Genomic DNA, 13,956 nt, shown 5'->3' on the forward strand with positions numbered 1-13,956 from the left:
CAACAGTGGGAGCTGGAGCAACCCTTGTGGACTCAGAGATGGAAATTATTCTCTTCTGTGTATCTCTTGATGCTAGTGACAGAGCAATAAGGTCTTTTCTGGTTTCAACGTTGTTAAGTTGAGCCTTTGTCACATGGCCCTCAATGGAGACCTTTGCTCTGGAGATCTTCAGTGGAATGCCTGAGAGCATAGACTCATGTCACAGTCTCTTTCGTCAACCTGCCTGGCAGGCTATCTGTGGCTTAATGCCAAGTGGGATCTCGAGCAAAACTCTATTGAATTTGGGACCATCTTTTGCAATAGCATCTGCAACTCATGCTTGACCCCAAATTTCTCCTTTGTTTCTTTTCCCTTTGGTTGTGGCTGACAGTTGTGGGGCTGCACTCTCAGAGGCTACCCATCCTCAGAGCTCTTGGGATTCAACTTTGAGGGCACAACTAGGTAGGTAGAGAGGGGCTATGCCCAGGAGTATTGCTCCAACTTCCAAACACATTCCTATCCTAGTCTGGCATTGAGAGAAGAGTGCAGGACCGGGTTTGAGAGCAGATTCTGGCTGTGTTGTCAACAAGCTATGTGATCTTGAACAACTCCTCTTCTCCCTGAGCAAAATGAGGGGCTAGATGAGATGATTTCTGGAACATCTCCCAATGTCGGCGTTCTGTGATGTGACAATTCCATGACCAGCCTCATGGCTGAGGTGCCACTTTTGATACATAAAACAAGAGTCCACATCTGTGCCAAGGGCTGGGCAGGGCAGTGCCCCTCACTTCCTCCATCTGCTCAGCACCCAACAGTGCTCTGGTGCGGGGGAGAGGAGCAGGGAGAGGGCATGAGGGTGCAGTGGGTGGGAAGTGTTAAAAAGGGGACTGATGGTGAGGTCCTTCTTTTGAGAATTCTAGTCTCTCTGGGGCCACATGACACCCGAACACACAGAATCTGTGGGAACAAGTTACCCAAGAAATGTGCCCAGGCTGAGGGACCAAGGCCCAGTGAGAGTAGGTGGGAGGTAGGCAATGGCCAGTGGGGCCAGCGCGGGTTTGAAATCTATCTTCCCCATACTTGCTGCATGACCTTCAATGAGTTCCCACACTTTTGAGCCTTTGTTTTCTCACTTGTGAAATGGGGACAATAGAAACACCCCTCTCAAATGTAGGGAAAGCTTGTCCACAAAGCACTTGACACATGGTAGGCACTGAGTAAATTCTAGCTTCCCTGGTGTCCCCTCTCCTTTCCTACTTTGAAAACAGCAGTCTGTCTCATTAAGTATCCTACTTAGTTTTCAGTTGACATTCCCACTCTCTTACCTTCTGCCCCCTGAATTTTTCCTCTCTTTTCCTGTATCTTTTTCCCCCACAACTCTGCATTCCCCTCCCCATCCACAGCAAAGTTCTCCCATCATTCCTTCTTTGTAGAGGGCAAGGAAACGTGGGTTATACAGATGCCCAGTGATATTTCAGAAGCTCTAATTAAGGGGAAGATTATGCATGCCATTTGAGTTTTAAAAGACATTCAGACCAGAATGAATGAAATGCTAACTTTTCCCCTGTCTAACCCACTCACCCACATACCCTGGGGCAAAATGAAACATAACTCAGTTTTTCCTGGAAAGGCATCAGACAGCAGGTTGCTCTGGTCAATGGGCCCATGGCAGCACCCACTATCTTGGCAAATGTCCATTCTGTCAGGCGCCCTGCCTCTCGCCACCTCTTTCTTAGCTAGGTACAGATGGGAAAAAAAAATGACAGCATTGGGCTGGCTCCTGCATCAAATGGAAGCTACACATTTCTGTCCTACAGATAGGTGGCAGTGTGGATTCGGGGCTGTGTGGTTCAAGATTGACTTCGCAGAGAAACACCATTTCCAGAAGCAGTGAGGATCTTTTATCATATGCACCTCTGATGCTCAACCTCCTTCTTTGCTGCACCCGCGGCTGCCTCATGAGGTTCCTGGCAGCTCTTACTGCTCCAGTAACAACTGGATCTCAATCCCCAAAACAATTCCCTGCTCATTGTATGAGTTACAGTTTAGTTAATCTTTGGTTAGCACATGCACATGTGGGCACGTGCAAACTCTCTCAGTGTAGGCTCTGAATGCTGCTTTTATGTTATTGCACACATGAGTGGAACATACTGTCCAGCTTCTTAGGGCCTGTGCCGTAAGCCTCCGGGGCCCTATAAACATGGCTATTTTCACAGTCCAACTTCAGAACTCAGAGGGGCAGCTCTCCTTTGGACTAGGCCTTTGGCAGGAGTCCTCTACTCTCGGCCTGGATCCTCTTCAATGAACCACCTATGTGTCACTTATGTCAATATCTCAAGCTCTGGTTTTTCAAGTGCAAGGGTTATTTGCTATATTTTGGAAACTTTTGAGGGTACAAATAGTATACAGGTGAAAAAGTAAAAGGTATCAGCTTAGAGAATACAAAGCAGGCAATCATGACATTCCTAGAGCTGGACAGGAGACCATTTACTGGAGATCAGGGAGTAACAAAGAGTTTCTGGAATCTTCAAGCCATCTGTGGTTGCAGAATGGTAACTGAGAAGCCCCTGATGGTCACCGAATACCCTGGCCCAACTATACCCCATGGCTCTGCCAGTTATTTTCATTGACTAAATATCAGTTTCCTCATCTTTAAAATGGAGACCATGACAATGAGCAACCTTCTTAAGTGGAAATAAGAAGAATCTTGTCAAAATTGTCTTCAAGCTTATCTACACATAAGAGTCAAACCCTCACCCCAACACCACAGAGCTAAGCCTCTGTGTTCTTTTCCCATTCACCAGTATCTCTCCCGGCCACAGGCACTGCATATGTTAATGAGACAACAATGAAGAGTCCTCTGCCGGTGCCCACACCTGGCCGGTCCTCCTGAGGATCGAGATATGTGTGTGGGGAGACATCTAAAACAAAACCAGCAACCCACTGCCATGCCTGCTCGACCAATCCTCTCAGAGCATACGGCTTTTAATCTTCCTTATTATAGGTGTTCATAATGCTTTATCTCAACAGGTCTGTGGCTCCTGCATTTAGCTGTGGAATAAACAGTGTTCTGATAATTGCTGGGTCACCATTATTTACTGCTACAGTTATTTTATTTAAGAAAGCCCCTTTCCTTCGGGCTCCAGTAAGAGGGCAATACTATAATTTTCTTCACTGTCTCCCTTTAATAAGGTCGAAGGCCAGGCAAAGGGAGTCAGGCAGTTTTCGAAGAAGCAACCCCGCAACAAAGCTGACCTCAGCCAGGAGAGTCAAACATAACGCACTCCTCAGGCGGATTAATTGTTCCTGGCTCCTGTAGCCTAGCTGAAAGGTGAAGAAATGATGACAGCCAGGCACTCTAACTAGGTTCAAGCTCACCATTTCTTTTTCTAGTTAAATCCTTCCCCCCTACCCCAATTTGCTACCTGGGCAAGGAAGCCCCTCCCTTCCCCTCCCGCCCCATAATGAAGTGCTCTACAATTTCCACTGTAACTTTATGTTGCAGAATCCATCAGCAGCTACCTGAACTTGGGCATGCTGGGAGAATGATCTTAGCTGAGCAAATTCACCTCCTTGCTTTGCTGTTTACTTCTAAATTCCCATAACTCACTGCTTTTGCCAGCCCTCCTGGGATGGCATCTAGTATCGTTTCATCTCTAATGTTGTGAGTGAGCTAAAACAATCATCTCTTAGGATGCCCACACTAACTGGAGTCTCTATCTCTCTCCTCCCCTCTCTTCTCCTCGTCTTCCTGGCCCTCGGTTGGCTGAGAACAGTAGGAGCCCATAACAGACAGCATGTCATCCATTCCTGACAGCCTTGGTGCTATAATACGGTCCTGCCAAACCCATTACGGTAATGACAGCTTTGCAGAATTAGAACACTCACTCCTACATGGAGAAGAAAAAACTTGGGGAGAGAGGGGCAGAGTTAGAATCTTCTGCTATTTTGCTTCTTCTCTCTTTTCTCCTCCCTAGATATGTCAATGTCCCTTTTCTTTCTCTTTTATTCTATTAAAAAGGTAAGTGAGCACACAACCGTGTGTTGCTAACTCGGCAAACAGGTTTCCAGGGCATGTGGTGGTATCTTCTGGGTCTTGGGGAACCATCCAAAAGAGATTATTGTGCCTCACGGTGGCGCCAGTAGTATCATTCCATTACCATTTCCCCAAATGGGGAGTGTACACACGGAAGTTCTTTTCTGGGGCTTTGATAATCTCAATAGGCACTTACAGAATTAACTTTTCTGCCTTGGCCTGGGGGAGGCGGGTGTTGCAAAACTTAATGATCATCTTTCTGACTGGGGATCATAAAGTGCTGTTGTTAATTGTGATAGTTAAAGTGATTTGCTTACAGTAATTAGTCCCTAGGGCTCCCTTGTGGAGGTAAGAGAAAGAGATTGCTCTGTCTTGCATATGGGCAAAGTGAGGCACAGAGGGCTGGGGTGTATTACAAAGGGCTAGTCATGTTTGACCACAAGAGCCTGGTCTAGGCACATAGAGTAGAGACTCTGCATTGAGGCTTTTGGTGGCTCTTTGTGGGTAAGAGGGCCTTCAACATGAGAGGTACAGGGCTGATTTAATGTGACAAAGAGATATGCCTGGCCCAGAGACCCCCAGAGCTCCTGCTGAGTGTGAAAGCATATCAGTGCAAAGACTGGGAGACAAAAGGACCAGTAGTTTACACTAATACACAAGAAGAGAGCAAGCCTGGGAATCAGCCTCCCACCCAGTGCTTTTCCTACCTGACATCTGGCCCAAGGGTCAGAGGAGCTCTTGGAAAGGCGGAGGGCATTTTCTACCAAATCTGACAGGAGGGAGCTGGTAGCATGCTGGGACAAGAGGCAGAACTCATGTCAGTGGTGATCAAGCTATAGAAACCTGAGGGAGACCCCCACCCTGAGCTCTTGCCTCAGTTGTGGCTACCGAGTCAGCTTCTGGGACAGACACTCCCAGGGACTCCTAAAGCCGGGAATGTAGATGACAACTGATTCCAGGGCAGCAGGGAACAGCAGAAAGAGCCCTGAGCGTTAGTTTTAAACCCTGGCCCTGTTGCTTGTTGGCTGTGTATAATGATATACACTGTGTATAACGACATACGCTGTATATGCCACTGTAGGGACTGAATATGTGAAGCACCTAGCCCAGGGTTCAGGTCATTGTAGTGCTGATACATGTTAGTTTCCTTCCTTTTGCTCTTTTAAGGAACCCCTCAGACATTCAATCAGTCAGCGGATATCTATTGAGAATCTATGTATGTTCAGCCTGGTGCTAGAGATGGCTGAAAGAGGAAACTTGCCATAAGAACCCAGTAAAATAATGGACATTGAAACACTACATAGAATTCTCTGCAAGAATTTGTTAATGCTATGTGGCTGACAGTTTGATTGGTGAGATAAGGTTCAAGCATAAGAAATTGTCAGAAGCCAGTGCAAGGCAAGAGATAATCAAATGCTAAATTGTCTGGTAGGAATGATAATTTCTCTAATGTCCCCATCAGCTACCATAGGGTAAAGTCCAAACAATCTTCATGACATCCAAAGCCCTGTGTTCTGCTTCTGAAATGTCTCTTCATCCTCAAAATTTTATGATTCCTCTTAGCAGCCATTTATGGCAACTGTCATTCATTATTTCATCCATCTGTCCATTCATCCATCTATCCATCCATCCATCCATCCATCCATCCATCCATCCATCCATCCATCCATCCATCCAATCCATCCATCCATCCATCCATCCATCCATCCATCCATCCATCCATCCATCCAATCCATCCATCCATCCATCCACTTATCCCACAAATACTGAGTGCTCATTGCATGCAGGCGCTGCATGTCCCAGGTCTGGAAATGCCTATGAATCAGTCAGGCAGACCAAGGATCTTATGAACTTGGTTTATGAGATCCTTGGTTTAGTGTGTGTTGAAGAGACAGACAATGTAAAGACTAGACATACACAAGACAGATTCCAACAGTCAGAAGTGCAAGGGAGAAAGAAAGACAGGGGCATGAGCTAGACAGGGACTGGAGGTGGGTTGGAGGACTACTTTGGATGGGGTAGTCAGGATGGACTCTTGGAGGATGTGACCTTTGGGCTAAGACCTGCATAGGAGAGCCCATCCCTCAAAATGAGAAAGAGAGTTCCAAGCAGCTGGAACAGCAAGTGCAAAGGCCCTAAGGTGAGAATGAGCCAGGTGCCTTCAGGAACAGAAGGAAGGTCACTGTGGCTGAGCTTGATGGTCCTGGGGGAAGTTGGTATGGCAGGATGTCTGGGCAGTCGGCGGAGACCAGACATAGAGCTCCATGGAGCACGAGAGCCATGGCAAGAAGGCGATGTTGCTTCCCACACGCGTGGGAGCCGGTGAAGTGTTGTAAGCAGAGAAGTAACATGATCCGCTTTGTGTCTCAACACTTTTTACATGATCACAACTTGTAGTTTCCCAAATACACATTTCCGCAGCACATTTCCGTGCCTCTGCATAGGCTGTCCCCTGGGGTCTCCTTTCCGCATCTTGTTTACCTGTCAGACTCCTCGGGGCCTTTGAGCTCTAAGTCAGGTATCTCTTCCTCTATGAGGCTTCCCCTCTTCCCACAGGTCCCATCTCTGCCAGTCACTGCTTTCCCTTGCTCCTACGCTTTTAACACATCTCTAATATGGCACACGGTGTAATACGTTGCCATTACCTGCTTATGTGTCCTCCCTAGCGAGTAGCCTGCAACATGGTAGGGGCTTCATAGATTTAATAAGGGCCAGTAGTCAGGGTAGGCTCTGTGGAAGCAAATCTTGAAGGATGGATAGAATTTTGGTGATAAAGAGAGGCCAGAGTCTCACAAATCCTGCAATATCTGTCCAAGTCAACATGAAACATTATTGGATAGACATTGCCGTCAAGAAGAGGGGCCCACCCCCCGTGAAAACCATGCACTCCTGTCTTCTGTCTAATAGTTAATTAGAATGATAGGTATTGATTTGCATATGATATTCATGCCTTTTGCATATTTTCATTTACCACTGAATGCATGGACAGATTTCTCAATCCTCTCTTTCAAGCCTTCCTTCCTTCATGTAGCAACTTTTAATTAAATGATTTCTGAATATCCTGCACAGTGCTAGGCCCTGTGAAGGACAAACAAGCAGACATTTGTCCTCGGTGAGCTCACGTCTTACAGCTTCCAGGGGCAAGGCGGAGGGTGCAGTGGTTTCCAGCTGAGGTTCTGGAATCAGACGATGTGGATATGGGTCTGAATATTGGCCCTGATGAGGTGTAGGATCTTGAGCAACCTGCTCAACCTCTCTGAGTCTTGATTTCCTCATTTATAAGATAAAGGTAATAAGACATACCCAGGGGGGTTGGCTTGGCAGAGTGTTGGGCACATAGCTAGAGCTCTGTGGATATTAGCTGTTGATTACAGTTGCTTTTCCCAGATCCCTGTATGGGCGGATGTGCAGATCCCATTAAAATATCCTGGTTGGGCTCTGGGTAGGTGTGTGAAGCCTCTTTTCTCCACCAATTCCAAGCCTTCTGAGTCCAGCTAAACTGCAGTTCAACTGAGAACAGGCATCGAGCAGTCCAGTGGGAAGCCTGAGTTGAGGGGGAATTTGGGGGAGCCTCCCTGCTTCCTGCTTGTCAAGGGCCCACCTCCCCTTGCTTCTTCAGTTGCAAGCAGAATCAACCTGTTCACATCCTTTCTCTTGTCTTGCCTTAAATACGCCTCAGAGAGATCATAAATTGATTTTCACCCTGACCTACAGACACCCGCAAAAGTCTTCTGGTTGGCCCCCAAGACTTCTGCCCCTTTCCTGCCAGTCAGTCACTGTTGCTGTCACTACAGTAGCAGCAACACTGGGGGTCAGTGAGTGGGTTGAGAGAGCTCAGACAGGATGTATGGTGTGATTCATTTGCACCAGGGGATTCTGAACAGATAATAATTGTCTGCAAATGGCAATTAACAGAATCTTTTTAAAAACGCCTTGATGGTTGTAAAACGGAAGGCGAAGCACATCGTGCCTCTTGTTGCAAGTAATTACGGAGGCGGCCGTTATGCACAGGTTTTGAGTGACCTGATATTTCCACTCAGACACTCTGCACAGAGACACTCCCTCAACTTCAGTCTGTGACCCTCAGACCTCATCCTCAAAGATGGCATTTGAAGAAGACTCACTTTGACTTCTTCCTCAAGCCCTTTCCTTGGCTTCATATGGAGCCCCAGAGCAGGGAAGGGAACTGAAAATCAGCACTCATTGAAGATTGAAGGGGCAGAAAGAGGAACGAGCATTTACTTATTTATTTATTTTCTTTTGAGACAGAATCTCACTCTGTCACCCAGGCTGGAGTGGAGTGGTGCTATCTCGGCTCACTGCAAACTCCGCCTCCCAGGTTCAAGTGATTTTCCTGCCTCAGCCTCCTGAGTAGCTGGGATTACAGGTGCTTGCCACCATGCCTGGCTAATTTTTGTATTTTTAGTAGAGATGGAGTTTTGCCATGTTGACCGGGCTGGTTTTGAACTCCTGACCTCAGGGTGATCTGCTCGCCTTGGCATCCCAAAGTGCTGGGATTACAGGCATGAGCTACCACCTCTGGCCAGAGTGATCATTTATTAAAGAGTATACCAAGCCTTGTGTTAGCTGCTTTTACAATCATTGTTTCAGTGCGTCCCTAAATAGCCTGGCAAGGAAGGGAATTTTATTCCTTTACTGTTTTTTTTTTTTAAACAGATGAGGAAACTGAGGCTTAGAGTGGTTAAATGACCTGCTTGGTTCCAGTTAACAGACATGAGGTTTGAACTTTGAAATACCTGCTTACAGAGCCCATATTCCTTTCCACTCTACAATGCTCCCTGCACTGTGCCCTGCCTGGAATCTCCTTCATGGTATTTAAAGCTGTTATTAATTATCCATTTATCGGATAATTTCTTTGCATCTTTTTTTGCTTTGCCATATAGATTGGTGCAAAAATAATCACAATTTTTGCCATTAAAAGTAACGGCAAAACCTGCAATTACTTTTGCACCAACCGAAATAGTTTTACCAGGGCAGGGAGACACTGTCTTTCACATTCAGCACTGTATTAGCAATGCTTCTCCTGATCTCTATCCATGGGCAGTTAATAAATATTTGCTGAATGAATGACCGGCTTCTACTGGTGGTAATGAATCGCTGGAAGTGACCAATACAAGATTATCTGATGATCAACCAACATCTTTATTAAAAAAACGTTTTCATGTGAAGCCACAGATTTGGCACTGGCTAAACCAGGTAGGCATGAATGGTATCTTGCAGACATCTACCCTGAAATAGAGATCTGAAGTTCATCTCTGCAATTCCTTTGTTGACAGGCTGAGCATGCAGCAATAGAAGACGACGTCCTCTTGCCTTGGCTAGATGCTAATGCCCTTGAATGCAGTCCAGCTTTCCTAAATGCCTCATCTCCTCCTGCTTTCTGTCTGAGGTAGAGGAGGGGAGGCACTGTCGGGAAACCACGACCTTTCCACCTGTCAGGGCTCTAAAGCACTAAGAGGTGCCAGCTCATTCTCAGGGCAGAAGAACCAGTGTAGGCTCTCAGTAATGTCTTAGCTCTGGTCTGTTCTAGATTCCTAAACCTGAGCGGGTTCATATGGTTTTGCTGAATTCTCCAAGTGTTAGTTGGGAGGGAGGATGCACTACAAATCAGAAAGAACAGTGCTAAGATTTGGGTAGGGGAGTTGAGGAAGAATGTCAATATTTTTTGGGTTAATGTTTGTAAGACCAGACTCTTAAATTCAAGGCAGCTAAGACTGGTTCAGGGACAGAGACAGCAAGCGACAGGTATGCAGGTGGAACGCCGGGTTCAGCGGCACCACGTGGTGCGGGGATGGCTTATAATTTGAGGGGGACGTTTGGGAGGAGGATGCTTCAGCCGCTCGGCTTCTAACAGCTTTTGACAACTCTGCTATTCTGATGACCTGAAATGGCATGTGTGTGACATGTGTGTTTCACCTCCGGAGTCAGTCAATGTGGCTCACAGGGTGGGAAGGGCAGGTGAGCAGAATCAAGGTGGGCAGGAAAGAGCAAAGGCAAGTGACAAGTTGCTAACTCATGTTTGTCAAAAAGCATCCCTCTCCTGGTACTCATGTCCACCCCCTAACTGCCTCAGCCTTGAAAGCTCTGGAGAGGCCACAGGCCACCAGGGAAGTCACTGCAGCCTCTGGGGGTGCCGTCCTGGTGCCTTCTGCTTCCTCCTGCCCTGAGGGGTTTCTTCCTCTGATTCCTTGGTTTTGAGCCTTTGCCCCTAATGCCAGCACCATACCTACTGCATCTGGATCTTCACAGTTTGGCCAGAAACCTGCTTGGCCAAGAAGCTCCCTAGTGATTCTTATGGACATCAGGACTGAGGTCCTGGGGTTCTGTCATCTGGACTAAGGTAGGGGTGAGAAAGCTATGGAAACATTTGGTGACATCAGTGATCTTCTGAAAGCCACTAAAGGTATCATGGTTCTCCAAACAGTTCCTAAAGGAAAAGACTGTTGTTGACCAGAGCCATTAGCTCCTAAAATACTGGGAATGAGGGAATCTTCAAAATCACTGCACTTTAATCCATTGATTTTATAGGTCTGTGATGATTAATTTTTTGTGTCAACTTGGCTGGGACATGGTGCCCAGATATTTTGTCAAACATTCTGGATGTTTCTGTGAAGGTGTTTCAGGATGAGGTTAACACTTTTGAATCAGGGGACTGAGTGAAGTCAATAGAGTGTGGGTGGGCTTTGTCCTATCAGTTCAGGGCCAGAGTGGAACAAAAGGCTGGCCTCACCCGAGCAAGAAGAAACTCTCCAGCAGATGACCTCTTGACTTGAATTGCAATGTGGACTCCTTCCTGGGCCTCAGGTCTGACAGCCAACCCTGCAGATTTTGGACTTACCAGTCTCAATCGTTGTGTGAGCCAGTCCCTTAAAATAAATCTGTCTTTCTCTATATATCGCTTCCTGTTGGTTCTGTTTCTCTGAAGAATCCTGACTAATTCAAAGCCAAAGAGTGCTAGAGCTGGGTCTAGATCCTAGATCACAGAGACGTGGGAATAATGATCTCCTTACAGGGAGCACACTAGCTTCTGCCGTAGGAAGAACATCAAGCTGTATGTGTGTGTGTGTTTGTGTGTGTTTTCCTGTGAGCTCCTTGGAGGCTGGGGCCCACATATATTATTTATCTCTATTATCGCAGCCCCAAATACTGAATCTGGCAGATAGTGTTTAGTGACTGATGCATAGATGAAATGTAAAAACAGAATGTGATTCCAAATTATTTGAATACTTCTGGGACTTTTAAAAGTGCAAGTAGCAGAACACACCCCAGGGAGGTGTTTACTCTTTTTTCCTATTGAATATCTTATCAAATAGGAACAAGGCCAGGGACAGGGTAAGAGTCTCCAGCTGGAGAAAAAAGTGATGGGGTCCCTGGGGTAAAGTGAGTGAACGTCAAGGGCTGAAGAAAAGGAGGGAGTAGAAATACCTCTTCGTGGCTGCCACTCTGTTGGATACTTGCATGTAGGAGCTTGTATTTAATCTTCATGTCAACATAAAGAAGTAGGGAGTAAAGCTTTTTTTTAAAAAAAAAAAAATGAATTGAGATAGGAAGTAGAGAAGAGGGTTAAGGAAAAGGGCTCTAAAACCTAACTCTAACCCTGCAGGAAAATAGGCCCTAAGAAGAAACCCCTCATTGCAGAAGAAGGGGGAAAGAACTCTGAGTCCACTGTGGAGGCCACCTCTGTACCCTCTAGTAGGTCCCTAGAGCTTGCACACTGGTTCCCCCATGGCAGGAGAGTGGGGCCTCCTTGGCCTTTGACTTTGTTCTCAGATAAACAAACAAAGAGCTATGGGTGAGATCTGGTTTGACTTCAATGGAATTTTGCTTTGGTCATCCACGCTCTGGGCCACCTGGACCCAGGACAGCATGCATGTTTTCACCCAGGCCTGGAGCAGCATGAGTGTGCAGTATGCAAACGGTGGGGCTGAGAGTGGGTTTGGGCTGCATGCTCTGCACCCAAACGCTGCATTTACATGACCTGTGCCTTCCCCAGGGCAGAGGAGAAAAGGGGCTCTCATCAAGTTCTCTCAGGTCCAGCTGAAAAAAACTCTCCTTTGGACAACTAAGCCCATGGGCTGGGTTGGTTTCTCCAGGGCAGGGCTCTCTCGGAGACAGAGACGCTGACCCATCTTCTGAACCAATTGGATCTGCATCCTAAATGGCAACCAAGCTGACAGCCTGGCTCCTGCTGAGCCCAGCTTCATATTCCCTCAAGCTTCTACTTTTAAAGTTGCTGCTCCGGCTCCTGTCTGCTCTGTAACAAGCCTTGGACATTGCCTATAAGCTGCTCCACCCCACAGCACTCCAGGATGAACCCCTGCTGTACCTGAGAACTCCTAGATGCAGTCTGTCTTAATAAAATAATAACAGCCTTCCCCAATATGCAACCGGTAACCAGTTGTTTGCTAGGCTTTAGTTTTCCTGAGCAGCTGGGGCAAATACCCAACAAATACCGAACTCCCCAGGTCCCAGAACAGTTTCCCCTTCTTAGACTTCATTGCCTTTCACCTCCCAGTTTATTTGTAAAAGAATATGCCAGCCATGGGAGGCAACATGAGGAGCTGTGTGCCAGATGTGCTCACTTAAGGAGTTGATCGATTTAAAAAATTCAGGTAGATGCGTTGGAAGCTGGTTTCCGACAGCAAAAAGAATTCTCCCCAGTCCCACTGAGTGAAACATCAGGCTGCATATTTTTCCTGCCAGGATGGACACTTCCAATAAAGCAAACTTTGCAGAGGTGATGCAGGCTGGTAACTCCTTGAAGGGGGTGCCCATCTGGACTCCCTGTGAGACAAATATAAGTCCCAGGACAGTGTTACTCTCCTTTCATCCCCGTGACAACAGGCTTGGCCTTATTTGTGACCCTCCTTTCCAGCTCCCCTGGTTCATCTTTCTAAATGAGTCTGAACAGCCCTGTTCAGGGCCTGCCTGGCTCACTCGCTGCTGGGTCCTTAGGGCCTATTAGCATTCCCGGGCATAGTAGGTGCTCAAGAAATACTCCCCAAGAAAAGAATGCCTTTGCTGTACCACATACTGGGAATTATCTTATGTATGTGCTCTTTCAATTTTTATTTTTTAGCCTAACACAAATCTTGGAGGTGGAAGTGCTGTTATGTGCATTTTATAGATGAGGGAACTGAGCTGGGTGTGGAGCTGGGGTTTGAATTCTTATCTTCTCAATCCAAGCGTGGGCTCTTCCACACATCACACTGGCAGTGTCCATGCTCTTTTTGCCTGAAGAACTCTGGGAAAGAGGCTGCCTTGAGACCTCTGACTCCTATGGCTTGGGGAGGTACAATGGCTGAGGCTGATGGACAACAGTCCTTTCTGCAAGCTGGGGCTCCTGGATCGGGGGCCACACTCCTCAGACAGCAGAGTGGGGGCCTGGGGAAGCTCCCCCAGAGGGACGTCAGGACTGGCCTGGGGATTGTGAGGTGACCTTCACTGCAGGAGATCCCTGAGTTTCTGCCAGCTCTGCCTGGAGCCCTGACCTCTAGAAGCTGGTCCAGGCTGGTTGGCAGGTGGCTTCCCTCCTATGGCTGCTTTCAGGGGCAGCCCTACTCTCTCTTAGGCTCCATTCATGCTCTTTGAACAGGGAGGAGCTGGGGTACTTGGAAGGGAATGTGTGTTTCCGGTGGAGTTTGCTGAGGTGCCATGGAGGGAACACTAGCCTGAGAGTCAAAACATCTGGGCTTCAGGTCTGTCTTACGCAAGTCATGAAACCTCACTGAACCAGTTTCCTATTGGTAAATGTGCTGATGCCTCCTTCTCAGGGTGGCTGTGAGAATCAAATGAAATGATATACAAATGCCATGAAAATATATCTTAGCAGAGATATGGTGCTGTAGGACACTGGCTGCAGACAGGTCTCTATTAGGAGTCAGAGCTGTCGGTAGGGTTAATGCAGGTCCCTTAAGAGA

At 47.1% G+C, this 13,956-nt stretch overlaps 1 protein-coding gene and 1 long non-coding RNA gene across 5 annotated transcripts in view; one reads left to right on the forward strand and one right to left on the reverse strand.

The window, feature by feature from the left end:
- Window positions 1-13,956, reverse strand: part of KIRREL3 (kirre like nephrin family adhesion molecule 3) — a 592,978-nt gene that overhangs the window by 343,825 nt on the left and 235,197 nt on the right. The gene's annotated exons all lie outside the window — the stretch shown is intronic.
- Window positions 1-13,956, forward strand: part of LOC134740290 (uncharacterized) — a 30,154-nt gene that overhangs the window by 2,095 nt on the left and 14,103 nt on the right. The window lies entirely within an intron of this gene.

The sequence above is a fragment of the Pongo pygmaeus genome, chromosome 9 (genome assembly GCF_028885625.2).
Source record: "Pongo pygmaeus isolate AG05252 chromosome 9, NHGRI_mPonPyg2-v2.0_pri, whole genome shotgun sequence".
NCBI lineage: Eukaryota > Metazoa > Chordata > Mammalia > Primates > Hominidae > Pongo > Pongo pygmaeus.